Source organism: Aythya marila, assembly GCF_965140915.1.
Source record: "Aythya marila genome assembly, chromosome: 4".
In the NCBI taxonomy this organism is placed as follows: domain Eukaryota; kingdom Metazoa; phylum Chordata; class Aves; order Anseriformes; family Anatidae; genus Aythya; species Aythya marila.
Genome location: NC_139045.1, coordinates 58,095,132 through 58,109,844, shown reverse-complemented (window position 1 = coordinate 58,109,844; position 14,713 = coordinate 58,095,132).

The following is a 14,713-nucleotide window of genomic DNA, read 5'->3' as shown; positions in this document are numbered from 1 at the left end:
TTTATCAATTCAGCAGTGCATTGAAATGACCCTAATACATTTGTCATACATGATCTTCTTTTAACAGAACTATGCAGCTTTCTCCTTACTAAATCACATCTCTAACTGAATTGTAATCTTCTCCCTTATAAATGTTTCCATTATCTTGCTCACTACTAAACCTTACCAGTCTGCGTTTCCTTGGGTATTCCCAGTGTCTCTTTCTGACAGCTACTGAAGCCACTCAATAGTGAAGTGCATTTCAGGTAAATATCATCAACATGCTCTGTAAAAGAAAAAAAAAAAAAAAAGCCTAGTAAAATATACTCCTGGTGTTCAATAATAGTTTTAGAAATTCTCCAAAATGAATGGAGAATAAAGGGGGATTTCTTTATTGCTGGCAGTTAGTGGCATTGATGGATCATGGCATAGCCATTCACAGTATGGCCAAATAATTTCACTGTATAGAATTTTATATAGCTGCAGCTAAAATTCAATGAACTGATTCAGGAGGTTCAATATAAACTATAACAATAAGTTAAGCCCTTAAATTGATTTGGTATTTTAAAACGATAGAGAGCAGCAAGATGCTTGCTCATGTCATCTTCCTTCACAGATGTAACTTTAACTGGGACTGTAAATCCAAAGCAGATAGTGAGGGATAGGGGTATATAATGTGTGATTTAAGACCCATCCTGGAAATCAGCAAGAATTTGAGTACACCAACTCTAAAGTATCATTGGAGCGTTATAAGGGTCCATCCAGAAAGTTAGGAGGATATTTTTTTTTAGAAGAATAAAGATAAATTTCATATCTTAAGAGGCTATTTTTGAAGAGTGCCAGGCAAGATGAGAAAAGAAAATGACTGTGAAAGAAGCAGCAGAGCAGCAGAGCCATAGATAACCACTCATCCTACTATCCTCTCAAGATACGAGCTGGGATGATTTCTATCAACGACTTCCAAATATAACATTATTCAGCTCTCATTATGTTGTCAATCTAATTTGAATGCAAGTTATTCAGAACACATGGCTGTTTTGCCTTTGTGTTTGCCTGTAAAGCGCTGCACACCCCAAGCCAGGAAAAAAAGAGAAAGTTCTTGGATTAGAAAAGATAACATCCTCACCGAAAGTCCTGTGTGCAAATGCTTGTTTTGTAATAACCTTTGTGAAACTGCCCCTGCTGCACCACACAGAGCAATTCTTCTTTAAGAGAAGTAGCAGTCATTGCAGCTTGTTTTATACTAACCCTGGACAGCCTTGCCACGAAGGAGGGATGGGAAAATCTCCTGCCAACTTACATTAGTTTTTGGAAAACAGAACCCTCCTGAGCTCCCAGGATTTGGCTTTGGCTCATCACCATAAGTTCACAGAGCCCTCAGCACTGAATAAGCTCCACATTTGAGATGAAATCCTGAATTCATGCTGAAGTGAAACAGAATGTCTTTCATTGACATTAGAAAGGCCTCAGTTTCAATCCTTCATTTTAAGATAGAAATTATAAAAGTTTTCACATACTGTGACACAGCTACATCAGAATTGAGAGCTGTAGAGATAACCCACAAGCAATGCAAATAATACTATTTTACCAGGGCTGTGAGACCTAATATACTCACCATGACTGAAATAATAACCCCTTACATGCTGACAAGCCCATCTTCCTTCCCTTAACTCTAAATAAAAGCATGAAAATTTAACTGCAGACAGTTATAGCCTGAGAATATGCATCTACCTGCCCTTTCTTAACCCACTGGGTCATCTTCTAGCTTACACCCTCCCTTTCCTTTTTTCCCTTTCTTTATGATAAATCTATTTTAACTTTCCCTATTCTCATAGTGGTTTGTTTGTTTTTCTCTCCTCCCTTCTATTTGTATTTTAGTTTCTTCTTGCTCCTGCCTTTTTGGTACAGGGTACACACATTGATAGCATGTGAAGAAACGAGAACCAGCAGTCTTAAAACCCCACATAAAATCAAGCCACACAAATCAGATCCCAGTAGAGATTTCAGGACCATGGTCTTGATCAGAGAGAATTTTCCTTCCATAAATAAAGTTGTTAAAGGTGACCTCATATTAGGGTGCAACTTTGAAACTCATCTCCCAAAACATCTGAGGTGGTTGGAGCAAAGTTTTTCATTTGGCTGCACCTGTCACTGTATAAAACTGAAAGGTCTGCAAATCTATATTATTTGGTGAGTGTGAAGAACTTTGATCCTAGAGCTCTTCTGTTATAGAGGCTTACCAACGTGTGCTTTCCAGGAAAACAGTTGACTGTTCAATGCTACCACCATAATGGCTAGCAAAATTCACCACAAAACTAACAACATTTTCCACTGACCTTATGACCTATGACCTTATGACCTTTCCTATGACCTTAAACAACATGTGAAACTGTACACTTACAATAATTCTATTCCTGAATATGTCAGTATCCAAATACTGAAAAAATCCCCAAAATCCCTAGTTCAGTAGAGAAGTTAAAAAAAGTTTTTGTGACTAAAATGTATAATGTTTAAAATGTACAATAACAATAAAACTTAATCATGATAAAGAGAAACTACTCTTGATAGAAACACTATCAGAAATCCAAATACCTGGAACTTACCTGCTACCTTGTCATCTGCTCATCAGAATCATGGCACTGGGTTTTTGTGTCCCTGTCTCTGAACAGTTTTACACTTTCAAGCTGTTTAGGGACAACGTTAAAGTAAGATGATGAAAAGAAAGGTTTTTGCCTGGTCACTTGAACCTCGGATTTGGACATCTAAATTACCAGCATAATGAGAGTGAATTATGATGTTTTGTCTGAAACAGAACAGCTTTCAGTCTACAACAGGCATGCTCTGCATCTCACAGGGGATGCATACTTCATAGGAGAGGAATTCAGGTTCAGCCCATATCTGCATCAGCCACATTGGTACCCAGGTACCTTACCTTGCTTATCTGTCTTTAGAGGTCTTTGTTCAGCAAGGAAGTGTCACTTTAGTCTTTCTGCTGACTGTTATGTTGTTTACGATCCTACTCAGGCTGCTGTTGAAAATGCTTTTTTCCTCTTCCCAGTGGGAGAGTACAACATGCTGTTACTGTTTACAGCAAATAGACTAGCATGACTATGCAAGCTAAGGAGGAGCAATAGATGTGCTGCTTTATCTGCTGTGATATTTCCACAGCAACTTAAATATGTGCAATTTTTAAATAGTTGTGGTATCAAAATGCATCGTTTTGTAAAGGAAAATAATACGAGCTCAAAACAAATTTGTGGAAAATATCATTAAAAACATAACTTCAGAATAGGACCTGCTGTTAAAAACTTCTTAAGAATTGGCCTAATGTTAGTGACCTCTTCAAGGAACATAATACTGGTAGTACATTTGTACCAAAAAAAAAAAAAATCCATTAAAAAGCTACAGATTAGTGCAAGCAGAAAGACTGAAAATGGCATTCTGGACAAGTTATTTTCAACCTCACTTGTACTGATGCAGCTCCATCTGTGAGCCAACTGACAAAGAAGTGGTCCAACCTCTAAGGAACAGCCAGACTTGCAGACCTCAAGATTCATCACTGAGACTCAGAGCAGGAGGTTGCTCTTTGAAATTACATGTAAATTTGTAAAGCCTACACAGTGCTTTTTGTCCTGTGCCTAGAGCTCACTCTGCCCACTTCATCATTTGTGAATATATGTGTGAATTAAAACATATCGTTCCTCTTTGAAATATGAAAAACTTGATAGTTAATGTATCAAAAAGGACTTTTGTATCCATCATAAAATCACAGGAAAATCTGAGGCTGAAGGGACCTCTGGAGGTCATTTGTTCCAACACCTTTCTCAAAGCAGGGCAAACATCAAAGCTAGCTCCGGTCACTGAGCCTTGGTGCAGTCAAGTTCTGAATATCTCCAAGGACAGAGATCCCACAACCTCCCTGAGTGACATCATGCAGTGTTTGACCAGAGACTGATAAGAATTCCCTTTTTGTTATCTAACCAGAATGTACATTACAGCAACCTGTGCCTCTTGCTTCCTGCCCTTCTGCTGTGCAACACTTGAACTTGGAAGAAAAATTGTTCTCTGTCCCATCTAACTCTACACAGACCTACCCACGTTATGAGGCAGAGAGAACGAAGATATCTCCTACTTATTACAGTTCCTTTTTACATGTTATCCTAAATTAAATTATAGAGTCAGTTCTCCGTTATAAGAAGGAAATGACCAAATTAAACGTTTTCTAGTGGTGCATGACATTGGTATTGAAACCCAGCACGCTGACCTGAGGCTTAATCCTACAGATACCACATTTCACCTACTTTACCACCCAGTTTCACATGCTGAAGTGGATGAGCTCCAGGCAGCTTCCACAGCTTTAGTGCAGAAGAATTTGTCCTGTACTCGCTAGAGGGAGCCCATGTGGTCCTAGTAATGCTGGTTTTGGCAGCAAGAAAAAAGCCGCTCCAAAGACAGATAGCAAGAGCTTTGCTCTTCTCCCGACTTGGTTCAAGATCACCACAGGTAATCTTAGTCCCTCTTTTACTTTTCTGGATCCAGGGATTTTATAACCGCAGTTAGGGAGGGAGACTTCTGAAGTATTATCTTCAGAGGTTCTTGCATTTATAAATAAAAAGGCTGTACATCAGGTACGAACATGGTCTGCTGTGCTCTGGTCAGAACAGTGCTGACCAAGGTCAAATAGCATAAACACTGTCTAGGTTTTCACTTAAACATTGCCCTGACCAGAAAGACACTGCAGTGTTAACGTGCTCAGATGCTCTTCTCTGACCAGGACTGAGGGCCCAAGTCCCATTTACAGAGGTAATGCGGAGATGACCTCCACCTCACGCTGGCTATAGGGGAAGAGCTGAGCCCTCTGGTGGAGATCCAGAATCACCACACAAGCCATTAGGACAGACTTCAGCTTCATTGTACCACTGGTACAGTGAACACATTAATCCCATTAACTAGGAGGAGGTGCAGGATATACGTGGTCAAATATGGATCACAGCAGAGGAGGCTTGAGTCCTATGGGGTCATCCCCACAGCAGGCAGCCTGTACATCTACCACAAGGAACAAAAACGGGAGAACAAAATAAATTGGAGCTTCCTTGAGGGCTTGGGCTTGCCAGCAGCGCAGAAGCCTACCTTTAGTGCCATTAGCTCTGGATTTCACTCATTTGCCTGGGCTCTTGCTATGCTTCCCTTTTCTGTTTGAAGAGGCTTGTTTAATTTTGCTAACGACGCTGAATGGAGATAAGGCCCGTGTGTGTAATAACAGACTAAAATTAAACTTCAAACAAATTATCTGTTAGGATTTAGGAGAATCTTATCTGGGGAGGAATTAATCCTCGCTGCTTGTTTTGGGGCTTTAGCAGGCCACTGGGGATTTGAAAGAGAACACTTTCTCAGCCTGGTGCATACACAACAACTGGAGCAATGTACATAATTCTCTGGATACGCTAAAAAAAAAAAAAAAAAAAAAAAAAAAAAAAAACACTAAAACCCCAAAAAAGATACTTCAATGTCTGAAGTGTAGCCTGAACTGATTGCAAACCAAATGCAGCTGCTGTACATCATCGGCTGTCACTGTCAGGGCCCTGGTCTCCTTGTGACTAATGGCCCTGCTGCCTTCGTCACTGCTTATCGGGATAATTCTGTAAGCGGTCTCTGAAGCCCCCGTGCTCCACGCTGCGTGGGCTGGAAACCAGCCATCGTGACACGAGGCTGCTCTGCAAGGAGGAGGATGCTCAGTCCAGCCTATTAATCAAATTAGCAGAGCAGGGGCAGGGAGCGCCCGTGGGGTTGGTTTTGCTGAAAAATGCCAGCATGGCTCAGAGAGAGTTTGGGAACGGGACCAGACCTGGGGCTGGCAGAGACCGGGGCAATGTCAGTCCCATCTCAGTGCCACCACCTCATGGTGGTTTGAGGGTTTTAGTCCCAGGAACAATTTCCATCCATTTTTTTTTGTTGTTGTTGTTCTTTCAGCTTAGCTGCTCACACCAGCTGGAGGGTGAAAGAGTAGCAGGAATAGGGGAAAAGAGAGAAACAGGGGAGCTCTGATAGGCGGAGATAAATAGGTGCTCTTTGGAAGCATAAACTAGACTGGTAGTCAAGAAAATCACATGGGAAAAAAAACTCTAACATTTACTAAATTTTATGGGATTTTTAAGCATATTTTTCTGGCAGTTCTGAGGGTGTAGAGTGTGCTGGCTTCAGGGTAAAAAGCCCTCTGAGGTCTGCCTAAGAGTATGTGAACAGAAGCTACCTGGAAACACTGTCTCAAGCTTCCATTATCCTCAACCATACAATGGCATAAGATGCAAGTTTCAGCTGGAAATGCTAGATGGCTGAGCTCCACAGGCATTTCCACTGAACCCACTGTGTATTGCACTACTCTCCTGGGGATATTCAAATGCATTGCCTCGCTATCAGATGGCTGAGGTTCAGGGATCTTCAAGTTACCTAAGGAGTAATAGGATGGGCTAAGGCTGCATCCTGAGACTCCAGAAAAGTGAATGTACCCAGGGGAGGCAAGTCACTGCTCAGCCTCCTGTAATGATGCAGTTTGTCAAGAGCTTAAGCAGACGAACACTCAGTGATGCCCACACTGCTCCACTCCCTCCCCAGCCAGCAGCACCTATCCCTGCAGAGGTACAGGTACAGGCCTGTCACTGCTCAACCCATCTCTGGCCATAGATTGCATCATGGAGAGGAACAGAGAAGGCTCAGTGCAGCCTCTGGCCTTCCTGCCTGGAAACCACCTCTCTGAGCCAGGACAAGGCTCTTTCCCCCCCCCCACCCGGGCTACTCATGATCCTATGTCACTTACCATAAGTCTCAGGAATTGAGGCTAGGTGGACTGGGAAATGAGAGATCTTTGAAATAACCTTTTCATACTGAAGAGAGTCAGAAGCAAAAGGGAGGACTTCTCCTTCACTGCTTTGTGAGGGTGAAACCTCCACCATACCGCTTTCTCACTCCCCCTCCTCAAAGGAAGAGGAGGAGAATATAAAATGGAAAAGGGCTCACCAATCACCGTCACAGGTGAAACAGGCTCAGTGTAAGGAAAGTAATATAATTTACTGCCTATTAATAACAGACTAGACCAATGAGAACTAAAAGCAAACTAAAAACACCAGCATCAAGTCCCTTTTTGGAGCACCTGGAGCCGGCTCTGGGGCAGGTGCTGAGCTCTGCTCACAGGGCACCCCAGAAGCCCCCTGCTACCAAAACCTTCCCACATAAACCCCATACACCACTAAAGCTTCTGGCAAGTACAACAGATTTGTAGCCTGTGAAGCACAGAAGCACATCTCCAGTGAAGCACGGTGCAGTGATCCCCAGCCCAATAAACCCCTGCACAGAGAAGTGACCCCAAGCATCCACCCTCCCAGGAGGGCTGTTTGTGCAGTACTTTGCCTCCCCCACCTAACCCTGTCAGAACACCGACCCTTCCTGCCCATCCATTCCTCCTAGTGCCCGGCAGTGCCATAACCACACCAACTGAGTATAGTGCTCTTAGAGTTTCTCTTATCTTACCTAGCTACCTGCTAAGAAGTAAACCCAACCGAGTTTGCATCAGCTGAAGTCGTTCTTTCTTACTGTTTCTTGAAAGGCACTGAAGGACCTGCTGGTCTCTACCTGCCTGGTCTTTCTCGGTAGGCAGCCAAGCAAGACGAGGCAAAGCTCCCCAGAGGTGCGAGGTCTGCTTCCAGTTCCACCTTTACATGGGCAGAGAGGCCACCTCTGAGCAATCTCTAGTCCATGCAGAAGGAGTATGTTATCTTGGCAACACTTCAAAAGTCTTCTGACCTGAAGAACAAGACCAAAGACAAGAAGTTAAGTAGCTTGGCATGCTGAACACATGGTATAAGAGATCTTTGTGCTTTTCTTGAATTTCCTTCTATGCCTCCTGCACAGCTCTTGACAATAAGCATCATGTTTTATTGTAATAGATATTACCAGCAAAAGGCAAACATATTTTCAAAGGATTGAATTTGTTGCCACGGGAGACAATGCAAATAATTTGGGGTTAAATACAAAGAGACAAAAGAAAGCTTTTTTGTTAAAGTAAATACAATCTCATTGTTTGGTATTCAGTTTTAGAAGGTTCATGAATATCCTTGTTTTCCGTAACCTTGCACATTATTGAAAAGATCTTTCATTTGCTCCTACTTTTTGCCATTTCCTTAGATATTTTATTTCCTCGCGTCTGCTGAAACTGAGGTGTTTCTTCTGTGCTTGACAAACCATCAATGTCTGCATGTGAAAGATTTCAGACAGAAGAAACACACACACAAAAAAGAAACCTTTTGTATTCATTTCGATTTCCAAACACTTGTGTAATAGGATGTGTCCAACAGCAGATTTTTTTATGAAAATATATTTAAACTGAGAGAATTCAGATTTGATTTGTTGACACTAGAGAACAAACTCAGGGAGAGAAGTAGTTTGTCTTGCTCAGAAACTGCCTCACACTGAAGCTGTATGCTCCTCACGAGGAGGATAGTTATAGTATTCAGGGTCCTTCCTGGCCTCCTACACAGAATGGTTTGTAACTCTATGCTGTGCTTTGGTATCTTGGTGACAACAGTTATGAGTTTTTACCAAATAAGGGAAGAAAAGCCCCCAAATACATCCCTATGGATTGAAGCAAAACTCTTCCCAGTCTCTTGTTGAATTGTCTGTGTAATACAGGTACTTCTGACAAAATAGCTTTATAGAAAGAAGCTGCAGGAGCTGTTGTCCCCCATTGTGGCTTCTCCATGCAGGAAGAGCTGCTTCCATCCCCATTTTTTGTCACTCAGAGCAATTCAAAGACTCTGCTTGTAACACTCCACATTTTGCCAAAAGATCTACACACCCTTGGATGCTGCTCGTGCCTGACAACCACGCATCATTTCCGAGGCCTACTCTCTTGGAAATGAGTACGTTCTGGGGAGCCCCAGGACTGAGATATCAGAGCTTGTCTCTTCTGAGGATAGGAGAGGCTTTCTTACCTCCCAAGCTCTTACAAATAAGAGAGGGCTCAATAAGCATTCTCCTTCACCTGCCCCTGGGGAGAATTTATGACTTACTTCAGATGAGAGGGGTTGCAGAAGACCCTTTAGTCACTGATATAACTCTGAGGTAAATTATGTAAAATTACCTAATGTCACAGTACTTGTGGATAACTACAGAGAGCTGGTCCACTTGGGTTGAAAGGGAAGATCCCATGCTAGTTAGTGTAGACAAACGCAGGTGAAGTACAACAGGGAAGAAACCTATGGATGGGCCTGAGTTGTTTTAGCAAAGACCAACTCAGTGCCTTGGGCTGCAGTTGGAATGACTCACCCTCCTCCTTAACATATACCACTGCGTGGGGCACGCAGCAGACATTAGCTCCCAGTTATTCCCGAAGTTAGTATGCTGTGCCAACTCATTACTTCCTAAATAGCTTCGGTGTCAGCGCTAAGTGGTGCCTTAACTGACTGCTGACTACAAGGTCACCAAGCTAAGTCTATTCTTAGGAACACTTTGTCACTGCAAATGACATGGAAGTGATTTCATCTGTACACATCTTGAGGAGGATAAGAGGAGTGGAGAATTAAATAGCCTTAGAATGGCTGGATTTTTTGTGCAAGGGGTTATAAGCAGAGTGTTTCTTCTTCACTCTCTTCCCATAGGAAGGGCTTGAACATAAGGAAAAAACAAACAAACACAAGGCCGCACTCCTGTGCTGTGCGGGTGACGGAGCCCTGGCACAGGCTGCCCAGAGGCTGTGGGGCCTCCTCCCTGGAGACCTTTAGAGGCCGCCTGGATGTGGGCCTGGGCAGCCTGCGCTGGGTGGCCCTGCGTGAGCAGGGGTTGGGGCAGGTGGGACCCATGGGGTCCACCCCATGACTGTGACTTTTTCCATTTTGGCTCAGGTCATGTTTGACAGCCTTTCTGTCACCTGAATACTGCATCTTCTGATCCTTCCTATCACAGGCCTGGCTAACATAGGCAGAATCGAAAAGAGGCTAGGACACACGAGTAATATTCAGCTCACCAAGCAGAAGTTGGAGAAGTCTCAGAAAAGCAAACGTTAAAAACAATAAGAAATGGAGTAACAGATGAAAAAGTGAACATTCCTGCAACATTTCCTGAGCAGCCTAGCATGCCTCTACTGATGACTGCAGCAAAGGTGCAGCATTTCCCACTGCAGAGATCTTGCTTTGCATCGCTCTCTTTATGGTCTGCATAATTCAAATGTATTCTTCCCTCCCTGTGCTCGCTAAAGAGGATCTCACCAGAAGGCTAACTCTCTTTCCCTACAGCTGTTAACACACCACCAAGTAACCTGTTTCCATCTGCACCCCTGCTCCTTGGAACTAAATCTGACCATACTAAAGCTCCAGACATTTTAGAAACTCTTCCTGCAGCCACATCACAGATACTACCAGTACCATGTTCAAACCCTCAGTCACATTTGCTAAAATGTTTCTGCGTAGAGCAGGACACTGAAGTCAATGACTTTTTAAAAGAGATTTATTTCTCCCTTTCTTTCATGGATTGGTAGCTTAGCATTTCTCTCCACCCCCTGGTGGAACCTCCTCTTTTCAATGAGAAGAGAGGGGCCCGGAGCTGCCTGATGCCAAGCTATGAGAACCTCCTTGTTCTCTGCCCACTATGCCAAAAGGCCAGGATTTGCACCAGTTGACCCTCACTGATAATTCATTGGAAGTGTGGAAAGGCAAATGATCCTCATCCAACCTGCAGTTGCTGGTAGGAGTCTCCCTACAACAGTAAAGGTAAATATCTCAGTGGTCGTTTAAGTGAAAACTGCTTATGGTTCTTAAAGTCTAACAATTCAGACATAATAATCTCCCAGCTACTAGAAAGACAGAGGCAAATAAATTGGAGGCAAAGAGGAAAGAAAGAGAATTGAAAAGAGATAAACTCTCCATTTACTTTCCATTCTACCCCAAAATCTGCGTTGATTCATACCTTAGACAAGTAAGGGAACCAATTGCTATTTTTTACTAGCATGGCAGCACAAGATCGGGAAGCGTACCTGCATACAGGTATGCTCCATTTCACCCCAGGGTGGCCAGAAGGTGTCCAAGTGCTGGTTAGCTCCATGTTTCACTCTGCTCTCCTGACTCAGGTCAGGTACATCCTCAAGGCACATCAGGAGGAGCCAAGGAGGTGCTGGCAGCAGGAGCTCTGGTCTCACGCCCACTGTGGGCTGCCTTCGTGAATGGTAACCTCACCAAACCTCCCCATTATCCCTACAAACTTCACATTTTCCTGTGCCATCATTTCTTTTCACTGCTCTACTAGCAAAAGAGTCTGGAGGATCAAGCCCAGTATTGCTCATGAACTGCAAACCTAGGAGAGAAGGAGGCTCCTGCCCAGGGATATAGGCTTCCAATGCCCAGGAACTCACTCAGGCACATCAGCCTACTACACTGCATGGAAGTTAGACCAGAGTTCAGTGGACATGAACAGAACCTTCTCCACAGTCATCACCCAGGATTTCCTTGTCATCAAGGTCACTTTCCAGACCAAAAACCAGAGCTTCACCCCAATACATACACCCATTGTCAGCCAGCAGCATGCTCTAAGCTCACCCAGTCTATGTTGGGATGTGGAAGGGGAGCTGCCTAGGCTCACAAAGACCCAGCATTGTGAGATTTTGCAGGACAAACTTGAAACACCAGGTTTCACCTCTTAAAAATTATAAAAATCAGGTGGTAACTATTCCTGCATTAGAGGCAGATGCAGCAAGTTGGTGGGGAGTAACTGCAGGACTCTGTAGTTACTCACTTCATTAAGTCTTAATTGTAATGATTTCAAGGTGCAACCCCAGCACCGTAATCAGATCCTGAGGTGACAGAGGCTCAGATAATTGTAATGAGCCTTCCTCCAGAATGAAAGTCCCGCAGTGTTCTCCCCAGAGACTAATGGTACAAAACAGAGTCAGAAAATGCTGCCAGCAGGAACCAAGAGAAGCTGGGGATCCAAGGAGACCCCCGGGCCACGGAGTTTAGAAAAAAATTCTGGGCAGATGCCATTAACCAGATCTGCTGACTTAATTTCTATTTCCCCATGCTATTTCTGGCTCACTCTCCAAAGCACCCCAAGCAAACCTCCACCGTCAGGACCTCATTGGCACTTTGCTTTCTATAAACCTCTGGCAAAAACATTTACCATACTGGCAAGAGCAGAAGAGAAAGGAATGGCAGAGGGCATAATCAACATGCAGAGAGCAGTGCTGCTCCCTCCTCCCACATGCCAGCTCCAGCTCTGCTCTGACTCCACAAGCCCTGGGTGATGAGTGCTTTCTTGACCCACTGACCTTTCATTTGCTGGACTGAAATGGAGGAATAATTGTCAGGGCACACCTGCAGCTGGAGGATGAATCATCTCCAAGGGGACTGCTGAGTCAGAAGAACCGAAACAGCCACTGAAGCTGGAAAATGAGCGCTCTTGTACAATCCTGCCCTAATGTCCAGGCAGGAAATAGAAATGGACTTTGGAATAAAAGTCAAATTGCAACTGGACGAAAATGGAAGCCACGCTACCAGAAGCCCTTCATTCTGGTGATGTCATGGTTCCCAAATGCCCTTCAGAAATGCAAATTGCCTACAATGTAATAAAAAGGGCATTTTCTAGAGTGTGCAGAGCTTGCATAGTTTAATTAAGCATAAACTAGGGTGACTCTGAAAGGGAAAATGATGTGGATTGCATTCTCTGAGTGACCTTGGAAATGCACTTAGATATTTTCTCTACACAGCAATTAAGTAAATTCACACTTCACATTCTGTCATTCCTATCCCTTTCCTTTATTTAGAAACATATTTTTTGCTCTCCCTGATTCCCTGATATCATACTGATATATCCCTCTGCCTGGAAAATGTGATTTGTTTTCCTCCAGATAACTAAGCATTTGTCTACAGGCTCACCATCTCTAGTTTTCTTGTCTCTACTTCAATATTTCTTGCATTAAACTTCTGCCACCTGCTTTTGTTGCTTTCCACCAAACTGTGACTAGGCTACTTTGCTGATGGAGCAAAACTGGAATAAGGAGATGCCTTCAGAAAATTTTCATCTAATCTTCCCAAGACCCATATTATCTCTCTCAACCCATCTCCCAGACTGTAAAAAATCTCTTCCTTGCCTGTCAAATTGCATCGCACCCCTCTGTGACTCTTTCCAGTGTGGCAACGTGCAGCTCCAGATGCTTCTTCCCTTCAACATTTTCTTCACCTAATCCATGTTAGAATCATAGGATCATTCAGGTTGGAAAAGACCTCTAAGATCATCTGGTCCAACCTTTAACCTAGTACTGACAAGTCCACCACTAAACCATGCTACTAAGTTCTACATCTACACGTTTCTTGAAGGCCTCTATGGATGGTGACTCAGCCAGTTCCCTGGGCAGCCTGCTCCAATGCTGCACAAGCCTTTCAGTAAAGAAGTTTCTCCTGATACTCAACCTAAACCTTCTCTGGTGCAACTTGAGGCTATCATCTCCCCTCGTCTTATCACTTGGTGCTTGGGACGTTTGGGAGAAGAGCCTGAGCCCCACCTCACTACGATCTCCTTTAAAGTACAAAAAGGTCTCCCCTCACACTTCTCTTCTCCATGCTAAACAACCCCAGCTCCCTCAGCTGCTCCTCATGAGACTTGTTCTCTAGATACTAGAAAAACAAACAAACAAAGAACAAAAAAAAATGCATTAGCAGCTGCAGATCCATTTCTTCTGCATTCTGTTGTGAAAAAGTCTTTCAAAAAGGCCTTACTCTGTCTTCCCCGTTAAATCTGGGGAGGAGCAACCATCCATGCTTTGCTTTCTGGGAATAGTTTTCTCCTGTTATCTTGCTGTGACTTTCAAGGATGAATAGAAACTTTCAGAAAATGGTTTGAAGAACACGGTAAAGAGTGGGAAAAATTGTTAACCTGGCAAGGACAAAGAAACCGGGGGGCAGCTGGTGTGGTGCTTCGATGTTCAAACCACGATGGAGTTTCAGTGAACCACACCACAAAGGCTGCTGACTCCTCAGGAGCTGGAATACCCAAAAGGAAAGCAGTGATCCTGGAGCAATTGCATCCCATTACGGTGTGTCAGCCCTGCCTTTGATTGCACAAGCCTATAATTAGTTACGGAGAATTGTGTTATTTCTGAAGAAAGAGGAGGAAACACAACGAATTATTCCCTGCATTAACGACTCACCTGATCAGTGGATAATGCTCAAGGCTTGCTTCAAATGAAATGCATTCAGCGTTGATAGATTTATATTTATTTTTGCAATTTCGAAGTAAATGCCAGTGATTCAGTAAAATATAATGAAGAGACTCCCCAGTGAAGATCAGAATCTGTGGGTTAATTTTATGGTTTGGTTCTTATCCACTCTGCATTTACGAAACCTGCTTGAGTATCTTATATTTTTTGAAATGAAGATGGCTTTGGTTTGTGGTGAGAGAGGAAAAAAAGAGAAAGAAAGAAAGAAGGGAAAGATTTCAGAAAATGCCTTTAATCTGAACAGAAAAAACTCGTAGCTGCATTGCATACCTGGTAACACTAGAGGGGGTGTAAGGAAAGAGTGAACGGGGAAACCAGGGAGCTGCAAGGCCTTGGAGGTCCGCGTTACCCCCGACACAGAAACTTCGTCCAACGTGGAAGAGCACGGCTCCCTTCAGGTCCAGGCTCTGAAAACCCAAATCGATCAGAAGTGGACAAGGAGCTGGGTCTGGTGGGGTCTTCTGGCTCGACCTCCACCCT